The 13641-nt window shown below is 44.7% G+C and overlaps 1 pseudogene; it reads left to right on the plus strand.

Moving 5' to 3' along the window:
* Positions 1 to 11889: 11889 nt before the first annotated feature.
* On the plus strand, positions 11890 to 13029 carry LOC147438966 (uncharacterized; annotated as a pseudogene).
* The last annotated feature ends 612 nt before the right edge of the window (positions 13030 to 13641 follow it).

The following is a 13641-nucleotide window of genomic DNA, read 5'->3' on the forward strand; positions in this document are numbered from 1 at the left end:
GCCACCACTGCCACACAGCACCACACCCGTCGATGCACGTGCAACCACTACGTCCACAGAGAGACGTAGCCACCCTTTCGAGGGGACTCCCTCCCTCTCTCTCTCTCTCGCTTTGTTGCTTATGAGGGGGGCACCCTTTAGGTTATTTGCCTTGCAAGTTTGGCTTCGGGTACCCCATGTGGGATCAAGGCAATGCCATGTGGTGCTCCCCCACCCCTTGGCCTTTAAGGCCCCTCCAAAAACCCCAAATGAATACCAAAAATTCCATGCCTCCTTCCCTTACTTCCGATTGCTCCCATTTCTTGCTCAGCTATCAAATGGTTGAGTTGTGAGGCATTGCCAGTAGACTTGGTCCTCAGCTGCTAAACCATACCAATTTTGGCACAACTCAACCTCCTTGGGCTTGCCTTTCGAGGCCCGCAAAAAGATGAGAAAATCATCCCCGAGAACTTTCTTCCACATGTTGGCACCAACTTTCGACCACAATATCTTGGTCGTTTGGGACTTCATTTTACAAGCCGTAAATCTTGGCTAATCCCATACAGTGCATATGACATTGTAGAACCTGGTTGAGACCCAAAAACTCTTAGCAAGCATGCTTCCCAATGCAGGAAAGTTGGCACATAACTGGCCCCCGCCGGTAAACATTCAGCTGGCCACAACTTTCTCTCTCGAGCTTCGATTGACAATTCAAGAGGACCGGCATGCTCCACAACTTGATCTCTTCAAACTTACATGCTGACACCAACTCTGGCCATTTGTCCTACCTGTCAGGGATCTGCAAAGATTTCTAACTTTGCACTTCAATATCTTTCACATTGCGGCTTCGTTGGCTCCGTTTGAGAGGAGCCGTCTGGACAGGCTCCTAGAGCACTTTGAACACTACATTCCCGGGAAATAGAACAACACTTCAAACACTTGGAATTGCCAACTCATTTAGCCTAATTTTGAGCCCATCTCGCCTAAAAGACTACATTATCCATACATTCCCGCTGATACCTGTCTGCCAAGGCCTCACATACCAGCTTTAACATCTAGTTCCACACCTGTATGAACCCTTTGCACTGCTTGGAACTACTTTTGGCTCTGACCAACTTTGCTTGCACCATCATTGACCATCACATGTTGACCATTCATGTTCAACCAAAAGCAACTTTATTCAACTTGAATGCTACCACACCTTGGAACACTCAAGCACACTGGAAAAAGCACAACCATATGTACAGTATGTACATAACTATATGCCCATCACTCTTGAACCTCTTCAGGTGGGTTGCCCAAAACCCTTGGCTACAATTTGGTTTTTATCAAGCACCAAACCCTATCGAAGTATAGATTAGGCTGTACCCCGTTCACCATGTTTCTAAGAGCCTGCCAGTCGACCTCATCAGTTGTTTGATCCCATTTGGAAAAGCTTTCTGTATCATGTACAGTCCCGTCCACCTCTTCTTGAATTCATTTTGGAAATTAAAATCCAAGTAGCTCTCGTACTTCATCACCATATCTCCTTCCTATATCTTCTTATATGGCAAGTTTTGATTAAACCTAGCAATCAGTTTCTCCTACTGCTTTACAAAATAGTCTCTTGCTACCTCCCTTTTCATTTGCAAAGATTTTGAGATTAACAATTTGATCTTGTAGCATACCCTGCTATGTGGCATTGACTCGTAACATCCTTTCACAGAACCTAGCTGCATATGTACTGGCAACACCGCCTCTTTGCCATATACCAACTTATATGGAGTAAAATTGGTCGCCACTTTGTACGACGTCTTGTACATCCATAAACACTTTCCATGATTTACCTCGTACCTAGTTTCCTGCTTATAAACATATTTTGTCAGCATTTTTATGACGACCATTTTCATTTTCTACCAAACCATTGCATTGAGGATGATAGGATGAAGAGAACCGATGCTGAATGTCGAGCTTCTGCACCCAAGCCTTCATAAGTTTGCTTCAAAACCCCTGTCCTCTATCTGGCACGAGCACCCATGGTACTCCAAAACAACAAAAAATGTTATAGAAAACAAGCTGAGCCACAACATGAGAAGTTACCTCCTTTACATCTTTGGCCTTGATCAAGAATTTTGGGCGATGATGGACTCTTGCGACTCAACTATCAGCCTCCTCTCACCTATAGTTTGGGATTCATCGTAGGTTTTGCACTAATAATGCACGTCACACACTAATGAAGGCCACCAAAACCCTACTCTTAACAATCAAAACAAAACGTGGTCCTTATCGTGATGTCCACTCTCCTCATGGCATTGTTGCGGCACCATACCGACTTCTTCTTTGTATAACACCCTCCGCAACACTTCTTCCCATCCATAGATCATTAGATCCTGCAATATAAATATAATTTGCAAGATGTATGCACAATCCTCCGTTTTTGTAGCTTGGACAACCTTTTTGAACAGTGTCATGTGCTCAAAAAGTCCTCAACTTCCTTTAAAGTCTCACGACTAGCATAGGTGTTTGGGGCCACATATATACCTGCAACATGTGTCTGCACTTGCACTTTTTTTGCTTGCAAGCTGATCCGCTTCTTGGTCCTACTCCCTTAACATGATTAAATTGAACTTCTTCAAAAAAATTCAGTAACTACCAAGGCTATAAGGGGAAAATATAGTTGTGTAGTGTAAAACTTGTCCTCCACTCCACCACTCGCTACTGTTGTACCCCCCCCCCCCGCCCCCATCATCGCTAATTTCTCCCCTTCGCCCTCGCATTGATATGCTGCCCTGCACGCTGGTGTTGCCAGCTCTTGTGCACATGGAACTTCCCCCGCTTGCTGAACCGCCCTTGCACGCCAGCCCCCCAACTCACTCATTTGCACTCTTGTACCAGCCTCCCCCGCCCCTAGCTCACTGCATACAACTTTGCCACCCCGTTTCTCCCTTGCGCAGTCCCCCCCCCCCCCCCCCCCCCCCCCCCCCCCCATCAATTCCTCCTTGTGCCTCAACCATGAGGGTCTGTCCTTCACAGTCAAAGCTTCTTGGAAGTCGTTTGGCTCTTATCGTTCACTCCACTCACAGAAGTAGACACAGATGGATGCTCATGCTTTGCCCCAGAGGGACTCTTCAAAAGCCCCCTCGCCCAACCCTATAGAGCCCACCATCCGACTTGCTTTCTCACCGACAAAGGAATTGAGCCTGGCCGCAGAGGTGGAGTCCCTCCAAGCGACTTCCGTCATCTACACCCAACCTAGCAGAGGAGAGGTGCGTGATCTTCTTCAGCCCTCCTTTTAGCACAGGTAGGCAAGATTCTTCATGTTCAATTTCTCGAATGTGGCTACTACCAGATAGAGTTTGAGACTCCCGAGATGGCATCCAAGGTCATTGCGATGAGCCCCCTGGCCATCTGAGTAGTTCAGACATATTTTTGATAGTGGTGCCATGGTTTCCACCTTGATGTGACGTTCGTGTCGAGAAGGCAAACTTTGCCCATCTTAGTTTGCTTCCTTGGCATGAGGAGGGAGTACCTTCCACTCCTTTCCAAGATAGGATCATAAATTGGGACTGTCCTAGAGATACCCCGCATGAGAGCCTCTATAGCTGCCAAGGCGGCTGGCATTCCCATAGTTTGTATTTTGGTTCGGGACACCCACATCTCCCAAAGGTCATCCTATTACCTCGGGTGAGTCGCGGTTGGGGTTCTGTTAGAGCGTGGAGTATTCGGGCCTCTTGAATTAGTGTTTTATTTGTCATCAGATGGGCCATCATACGAAGGCTTGTCCACGGAGGAGACCCCGGCCTTCACCTCAAACTGAGCCCTAGCTTTTAAGGGCTGGCTAGTAGCGGTAGATGAAGTCACAAGGTACATAGGTATAGACACCCTCTGAGCCTGGGGCTCAAGCGGAGGAGGGCTGGCAACAGATTCATGGTCGACGTGGACAGGGGCCACCATGCCAGCCTGACACTCAAAATGGCCCCCAGGCTCCAGTCTAGCAGTAGTAGGTTTCTAGAGGGAAACACTTTGACCCTCTTCAGCAGGAAGAGGTTCCGGTTCCACCCTCCATCTCATCCTCACCTCCAACAGCCCCCCCCCCCCCGAGTTCCCATCCACTCCTCCCCCTCCGCCTCCTTCCTCCTCTTCCCCTCCTCGCCCTTCTTCCTCTATCGCTCCCCAACCCCCCAACTCCTCCTTCTCCCACTACCCCCTGCTTCCACCTCTCCTTTCTCTCCTGCCCCGCAACCGTTCGAGAGGGCAAGACCATCCTTGGCTACTAGGATATCTCTTGGCAGTGCCTTTGCCACGAGTCTCTTGGCAAGAGAGGAATAATCTTTCTTGCAAACCCCCCTTCTGGTGAAAATGTCTCCCTTTGCAGCAATTCCTCGTAGATTGATGAGCTTTGACATTTATCATCGGTGGGACTTCTTTGCCTATGATTTCACACGTTTTCTTGGAGACCCTTCACCAGACTTTGAGGTAGCTTTCTTCAGAGTTTATGTAGTGCTCCTTGTAGCTAGGGGATAGAGGCCCTGGACTCAGCGATTGGATTCTCTTTTCCCCTTTGTGGAAGGGACCAACCTGGGTGGACTTTGGACTTAGTGTTGGATTGGCTACAGGCACATGCCCTTGAGTTCTGTCACCACATGGGTGACCTAGGGATTATAGACTTGGTTCAAACTTTGTGGCTGTTTGCCAAGTTTTGAGTGACACCTCTAGACTCGGCATGATGTATAAACATTGTGGTTCACTTCTTCGCTGACACATAGAGACCGCCATGCTATGTGCACCTACATGAGGACTCCTAGACAGAGGAGGTTGTCCTGCACACTGCTTGTTCTTCTTAGGCATGGGCCAGCCACTCTTTGTAGTCACGCCTATCTTGAGGACGCTCAAATGCGGATTATCCCCCCATCCAAGCCAATTGATGTTGCTTTTGTTGCGACATCAATTCTCTCTCGCTCTCCATGAGGATTGTCTCATGGAATGTGCAAGGATTAGGTGGGCCCTAGTTTCAATGCCAGAGGGGCGGATTACGTCAGGAGATTCAGTTATGCCTTGTGGGAGAAGAGATCTATCTTCTTATGCTACAGGAGCATCATCTATGTGAGACCCGCATTAGACAATGTGGTCAGCTTTTGCATGGTAGATATGAGACTTTTTGAACAACTACATTTACACCTGGTGGTATCCACAGGGAGGTGTATGTATGACTATTGCGGACTCTTGGCAGCATGCCATTGTGGATGGAGATATTATTGTGCTTGGCAGGGCTCAATGGATTACTATGAAGGTTTAGGGTTGCCTCTTGGGTTTCCAAAACATCTATGCACCCAATGTGGCGAGTGCACATGTTGAGTTTTGGTCTCACATTGTAAAGTCTTTGCCGCATGCAGAGCAATGGTGCATTGGGGGAGACTTCAACATGTTGGAGGACCCCTCTAACAGGATTGGAGGTAGCCATGCTACTGTGCATGGCATCGGGTTGGCATCTTGGGAGAGGCTATGTATGACTGAGGGTTTGAGATGTTTGGCACCAATGTGGCTTTGTGAGGCCCCCAGATAGCCTGTCCTTCTGACCGTAGAGTGAGAGGAGCGAATATATCTCCGATAGATTGCTTCTACGCTAGTGACTACTTTTGTGACTTGGGTGAGACAGTTTGCATTCGGGTTGGGATATCTTTTTGGACAATGCACCAGTGATCCTCATAGTGACAAATAGACAGAGGACGGGGAGCATGATGCTACGCATCCCTTAGAGGATCTTGCTAGACTCTGAGCTTAGAGAGTGAGTGGTGGCTCTTTGGACAAAGAGCTTGGACACACATGACTCCCCTGCTAATAGAGTGGCCTCTGGACTTACTCAGCTTAGTCAGTTCTTTCTTTAGAAGTCTACCACCTGCCTGGATGCACTGAGGGAGAAGAAGCAGTGTCTTCGATCGAGCGTTGCGTCCTTGCTGAGGATGTAGGAGCAGCACCCAGACAGTCCTTGGTTGGAGGAGCAATTGCAGGAGGCTTGCCAGCACAGACAAGAGGCACCATGAGTTTTCCTTCCATCGACAGGCATCTCAGTGGACCTAGGTGGGTGAATGAGTGACCCGGGAATTCTTTAAGACAGTGGGACCCCGACATGCACACGCCAATGTCAACCATTTGAGGAGGCCTGACGGGTCAGTTGCTTAAGAGCTAGAGGATATGCGTGTCGTTTCTACTGACTTCTATCATGACCTATTGTCTGCAGAGCATTAGTGAGAGTGTCAAGATGCATGCAAAGAGTAGATTTGGGCACATATGCCTTGTCTTGTGATTGAGGAGATGCGCTAGGCTTGATCTGCCTCTGCAACTTGAGGAGCTCCACGAGGCCCTCATAGCACTTCCTTGGGCAACTGTCCCTGTGAGGATGATTTGACTCCCAGTTTGTTCTTAGAGTACTGGTACTTGCTTGGCTCAGATCTTTGTAGCACTTTTCAATACATCTTGCTCACAGGAGAGATGCCTGACAGCATGAGTGAGGGCTTGATCTACCTTATTCCCAAGTAGGGTGGCTCCTTGGATGAGATTTGATAGTGGCGGCCCATCACCATCCTCAACTCAGCCTACAAAATTCTTGCCAAGGCTTTAAGTTTGAGGATTTAGCCACTTCTAGAGAGTATTATACATGGGACTCAAACAGTTTTGTCAAGGAGCGTAGTATCCTCAATAAAATATTTACTTTCTGGGAAACATCTGCCCTCCCGTGCCTTCATGTGGTGAGGATTTGGTGATTCTTCTTCTCGATTTTGAGAAGGATTACGATAGAGTTGGCTGGGTCGTTTTGAAGGGCACTCTACGCAAGATGGGCTTCTTAGATGCTTGAATCATAGGTGTGTTAGCTCTTTACAGACGTACACACAGCCATGTGCTTCTGGCATGAGGTAAAGGAGTCCTCTTCATGCTCACACGTTCGGTCACACAGGGCTGGACTCTTGCCCCCTTCCTTTATTCTTTTCTATGATGAGGCGATGAGCAGATTTTTGGTTTCATAGCAGGTTGGTCTACGTCGCTTAGCGCTACCTATTCAGGGCAATGAGCTACAAAATGCTGAGTTTGTAGCAGATGATGATAAACCACTTTTGGTTTGTACAAAGTAGTTTGTATATGCATGGACATATGTACCAAATGATGTAAATACATGCATTTGGAAGCTTTGCAAAGTGGTTTCAAGTTTTAAAAAAGATGCGACATGTACAAATTGTAAACAGTCATGCTTGCGTGCCGATAGTCGGGCACACGTACATGCCTGGATAGGGTATCAAGGTCTTGGATGTGCTACCAGTTGGCTTCTTTTGGCTCTAGGGAATGTGTTTAATCTTTTTAGAATGTAAATAATACAAGCAAAAAGTGTGGGCACTCTCATCCTTCCCGGGAAGAATGACACATACAGTAACAATTTTTCAAGAGCGTTTTCAATTTTAGAATGGAGCTGTTAATGTTTGGAGTGATGATCTCTTGGAAATAGGGAATGAAGAGCAGTCAATGCATCAGGAAGATAATGTGGGATTTATGGTTGTCGATCAAATGGGCTCTAGGTATGAGATGCATTTTGAGGTATTTATGGGTTTGGCAGATTGGAACAAAGTATGTTACAACATGGCATGTGCCAATCTTGGAGAAGATTCATATCATGCATGAGATCCCCGTGGGTGGCAATACTTTGACAAGAAAATATGTGCTTTTTTCATTGACCTGAGCAACGTGCTTGAGCATGTAGTTGGCCCTATGTAGATGGATAAGTTTCCATATGATCTAGGTGAAAGTTTCGGATCGCGTTTGTGGTTTTATGTCACTATTTGATGCGAGTGTTGAGCATAAATGCACAACTTGGGGTTGGGCAATGATGATAAATCACTTTTGGTCTGTACAAAGTAGTTTATATATGCATGGGTATATGTACAAAAGGATGTAAATACATGCATTTGAGAGCTTTGAAAATTGGTTTCAAGTTTTAACAAAGATACGATGTGTACAAATTGTAAATAGTCATGCTTGCGTGCCGACAATTGGGCACACATACATGCCTGTATAGGGTATCGAGGCCTTGTATGTGGTCCAAGTGGCTTCTTTTGCCTCTAAGAAATGTTCTTAGGCTTTTTGGAATGTAAATTATACAATCAAAAAGTGTGGGCACTCTCATCCTACCTGGGAAGACTGACACATATACGGTAACTGTCTATTTGCAGCGCTTGATATGTAGCGGTGTGCGAACCACCCTAGAAGTGATAAAAAGTGGTATGTGAGCATGTGGAAATTATTTTTGGATATCAAGAACAAAGCTTGAAAAATTTGGTGGGTTTTGGAGTTCATTTGGTATTTTTCCCACGAAAAACGCCCGCCGAGGGTCAAAGCTGGACAAAACTCGGGTCAAAAAGGTAAAAAAAAGGCCAAAAATGATGTGAAAAGGCTTTAAACTGCCACATCAGTCACAGTGCCAAAGTTTTGAGGCACACATATAAATTTATTGGAACTTTCACCTTTGTGTGTGTGGGAGGAAGCAGGGCTCCGATAGTGGACTAACGTTCGCATCGTATTTTTGAATGTGTGGAGGAGTGAATGAGAGATTTTTCTCTTCAATTTTGCACTCAAGAGAGTCTATGGAATTTTTAAAGGTTTTCATGGATGTGTGTGTGCGAGGAATTGAGGGAAGAAGGTGAGGCTTTTTGCAAGACTATGTGACCCTGTATCGGTGCCATTAGGGTTGAGGCTACTCCAAAGAGTCCACCAGAGTGGAGTTTGGTGAAGGTTTTGCAATGGTTTGAGAGAGGAGTTTTGTGGCTGGACTTTTTGAGTTTTTTATGGTTTCTCTTTTATATTTTGGTCACCATCAAGCGTGATTTCAAGAGTTGATCAACTCGACTCACCTTGTAGTGTCTGCGGGCAGGCAAGGGCTTGTAGGTCGAGGTGTTTTAATTTTGAATACATATTGTGGGGAGAATTTTCATTGAACTCTTGAGTGGTGGTTGTGTGGGGTGGAATTAAGTAAATTACTTGTGCTATGTTAGTCGTCTGGGTGTGGGAGTGTTTGCAAGACGTCTTTTGCTCCATCATCCTTTGGCGATCCCATTGGGGAGCGGAAAATTGCCGGTTGTGCACCCAGAATTTGGACTGTGAGCAATGATGTATCCACATTTTGGATTTTGAAGGGTGTTTCATGATGGTGGTGCCATTCCAACCATCAATTTTCATAGGTTCTAAGGATGTAGAGGATTGGATTGCATCTTATGAGTTTGATTTGACATGTTTATGCCGTGCAATTCCAAGTGAGGCGCAAAAGCTTGCAGGCATCAATCTGGTGGTTAAAGGTAATGCAAGAGAATGGTTTGAGTGCTTGTCACAAGATGATAAGGGCAATTGGGTCATGCTTAAGAGATGATTTTGAAGCGTTTTAAGAACGCGATTCCTCACCAAGATGCATGGAAACATGTCACTAGTTTATTTATGCAAGAACATGAGTCTGTTTGCAGAGTTTTGGTCAAGATTTGATGATGCTTAGAGAATCCAGCAAGATGCCGTGTTGCATGTGTAAGTCATGTCTAAAGAAGATTTTTTTGTTGGCATTTACCAATTGCCAAAGAGTATGGGTATTCACAAGTCTATTGCGGTGGGTCCTTAATATGGAAGTGCAAGAGAAAGAGCCCAAATCCATGTGTAAATCATTGAAGATAGCCCTACAAAAATATAGCAAGATATGTGTTGCTACAGGCAGGAAGTTCCCTTTGTCAATACATGGTATGGATAGTGTGGATGACCTTTATGTGCATAAAGTCATGATTAAAGATGCTCATGCTAGCAAGGATAATAGCTTGGATGCAAGTGTGAATGCCCATATGCTCAAAGTCGATGCAAATGAAGTATGGAGTGCAGTTTTGGAGACATACGTGTGCCTATTATGCAAAATCGCAAGGACATAATAGATGAGTTCAAAAGTTTGAGCACTAGCATGGTAAGTGAAGATGTTGAGAGTGAAATTGACAAGGATGAGGCAACCTATGATGGTGACATGTGATGCTACTGAGAGTCGGTGCAATGATGTATACGATGATGAAATAGAGTCACTAGATCCATTAAAGGATATGGTAGCCTTTCACAAAAAGAAATGTATATTTTGGGAAGGACCTTTTCAACAACACAACATGTATGCTTGCATTGAATATGAAATGATGGGTTCCTTACGAGCTGGTTTATGGGTACTTGTAAACTGGTGTGTACTTGTACTTGCAGTGCTACCACTACTAGTACTAGCACTGGTACTACTGGTACTGGACACTCAAACATTAAACTCAACCATCTCACTATCTACCACAGCCAACTGGGCACACACAGACTTACTCGTACTGGTATACTAGCTCTAGTGTACTGGTATTGTCACACACAATTTTTTTCTTTTGTTTGTATTTTTTCTTAAATTTTCTCTTTGGTCTCAAACTTTCGACCTGGTATACTTATAATGGTAAGTTTTGTTTTTTTTTTTAAAACCGATATGCTAGTATAGTGGTACTGGTACTGATATATTGGTATACTCGTACTGGTACCGGTATACTAGTATACTGATACGGGTACTGATATACTGGTATAGTGGTACTAGTACTGATATACTGGAGGGCACACACTAGGTACTGGATAATGTTTTTCAAATTTTTTCCTGTGAATAATGTTGCGCGTGGGAGCCGAGCTCACGCACAAGGCCTCTCTGAAGCACGCACACTGCTGCATCTCATGCGGCTCGGTCTAAGCTTCCTAATCAACACTTATCGACACTAATTAACAATGGACCCATACTGTCTAACACCTCACACTACACATGGACATAACTAAAACTGCACATTGCAGCCACTTGACAGTTCTCATAGAACTCACAAAAACTAGATAATAGATGAAAGAAAGGCTTCCAGAGGTAGCATTGAGTGCTCCTCAAGCTTAGTGCAAGGCATTCCCAGCAGTGGTTCCAAAATGTGTGCTTTGCCGCACGTGTTGAAAGCTGGGAACTTGCAAGTGCATTGTGTGGGAGCCTCAAAAGGCTACGAGCACACAACTAGAGAGTCCTAGCAAGCTTAAAGAAACAATGGTGTGTCACTCACCGTTCAATGCTTCTGTCGTGAAGGATCCTATGCTATGAAGAAGGAGTTGTCATCGATGCCGCACTCAACCGCCTCGTTGCAGCCGATGCTGCCGCAATGCTCTCTCTCTCTCTCTCTCTCTCTCTCTCTCTCTCTCTCTCTCTCTCTCTCTCTCTCTCTCTCTCTCTCTCTCTCTCTCTCTCTCTCTCTCTCTCTCGCATACACACACACACATACACACGTGAGCACACGAAAGAGAAGTAGACAGAGATGAAGCAAGAGCACTTCTTAGCTTACACCTCCAAGAATGAGGATGTTTAGGTCAAATGGACCTTTTATAAGATTTTGACCCATTCACACATGGACGCCCATACTGGCCGATTGTTGCAAAACTACTGTAAAAATAAGATCAGTGATGTGCCTCTAATGCAATCACCTTCACACCTATTGGACCGACAAGCCTGGTGCATGACTCAATCAAATAAATAATATATGTCCGTCGAAGGTGATAGGGTGTTCGTGAGGGTTAACAATAATAGAGGAGATTGTTTTGAAATTCCAAGCAAAAGGCTGTATCATTTCAAATGATCTGTCTCTCTCTCTCTCTCTCACACACACACACACACACACACACGCACACACGCTCTCTCTCTCTCTCACACACACACACACACACACACACACACACACACACACACACACACACACACACACACACACACACACACACACACACACACACACACACACACACACACACACACACACACACAACCTTTAAGATTTTATCCTGGCTTGTGAGCCATACCATAGCCTTCCATGGTCCATTTGCTCTGCATCCATGGCAATCTATCTGTTAGGATTCCTACTTGCAGCAACATCTCCTATCAAAATTCAAGCGTTTGAAGGTATGTTTGGCAAGGAGAATATTGAAAACCGCAATGTTTGTGGCAAAGTCACTACAAGTGAGAGACGACTCTCACTAAACGCCATTGTCACTGTGAAGAAGAACACCACATTGGATCATGAACAAGATTCCACATTCCAAATTAAGGCACGAGTTGTGTCTAGCATCGTGAAGAATTTCATCTCTCAATTTCACAAGAGTGATGAAAAACATAGGGTAGAATTGGCAAAGGTTCAAAAAAGTCTTGCAGAGTTTTGGTCTAAGGTGGAAGAGCTTAAAAATTTCAAGTCTAAAGTTGAAGGGGAGGCCATCTTGTACCATGACAGAGGAACCATGAGATTAGTGGATGCATATGACTGTCTTGATGCAGTGCTTGTGGAGACGGATCATCTCTTGAAGCTAGTGTTATGAGCCTTGAGAAAGGGGAGGGGCATGAGAAAGAAGCAGAACAAGGATCAAACATTTCGAGCTATTTGCAAGTTGTGCAAAATGCAACTTTGTCCAACGAGGAAACCAGGGTCAAGCTTACAACTCATGGAAGTATCAACCACCTCCTTACCATGGCATCACTTCATTGCTAGCTGTGGACTTGAAGCTTTTGAATTGGAAAGTTGAATCCTTGCAAAGGTCTCCAAAAGAAGTGCAAAGGCCCTGATTCCCATCCTTTCCTTACTACAATTTTGAAAATTTTAGAGACAACATTCTCTTTGTTTCTTGATGCTAGCACAAGTGCAAGCAATGCTTGCCCAATATGTTGAAGAGCTTAAGGGATCTCTCAATACGTTTGTCCATGACATGGAAATCTGGAAAAGTTCTAAGGTGTTCAAAGCTCATATGGTGAAGACGCAAGGCTTAAAAGTTGTTTGGCAAAGCCATGGAGGCCTACATTATTGCAAATTTTTTGAATCAGACTTTCAGCTCATAAGAAGACTGGTAGAGGATCTCGAAGTCAACATTGATAGGCTTCCTAGTCTTCCACGCATCAAGGAAGGGTTTCTTTTATGGATGAACAGGTACAAGTTTCACTTGATAACTTGGAGGATGGAGGTTCACAAAGCAGAAAAGGTACCCTAAGTTGCAGCTTCTAGTTCGCTATCAGGTTTTTAGACTTGTAGTGGATCAAAGTTGTACTACTACAGCTGTTAGATTTGACATGTAGGGGTGTCCTATTAAGGTAGAGAAACCATGTTTAGTCTAGGTAGAATAAGTCATCCTACTCTTCACATGCCTTTTAGGTTTTTGCAGTGTGGTTGCCGCTATGAAAACGTGCAAGTTCTAATTGTACATATAGATAGTTACAGGTGCATGTCTTAGTTTTGAGCACATGGTACATCTCTAAAGTATTATAAAACGTTTGAATTATTGCATCTTCACTATCTTTAAGTTGAGGGGGATATGTTGCAGGTGTAACCTCCCCTTATCCTGGCCATCTTTTTCAGTGTTATACTAGGATTAAGTGAATGACTGAGGTGTGCAAGATAGTTGGAATTAATGTTATAGCCTTTTCCAGTCTGATGCAGAAGCATAATTTCATGTCTCCTCAAATCCTCTTCAACAGATGGTTCAACAAAGAGCAATTTTTCTACTGTTAGAGTCCCTATATCTCTGCTCGGTTGAACTCTACACAAGCATACACACTTTTATCCTCTATGATATGTCCGTGTTAATGTTTGTTAAGAGAGTGGA

The sequence above is a fragment of the Adiantum capillus-veneris genome, chromosome 16 (assembly GCF_014529385.1).
Source record: "Adiantum capillus-veneris isolate H3 chromosome 16, ASM1452938v2, whole genome shotgun sequence".
Lineage (NCBI taxonomy): Eukaryota > Viridiplantae > Streptophyta > Polypodiopsida > Polypodiales > Pteridaceae > Adiantum > Adiantum capillus-veneris.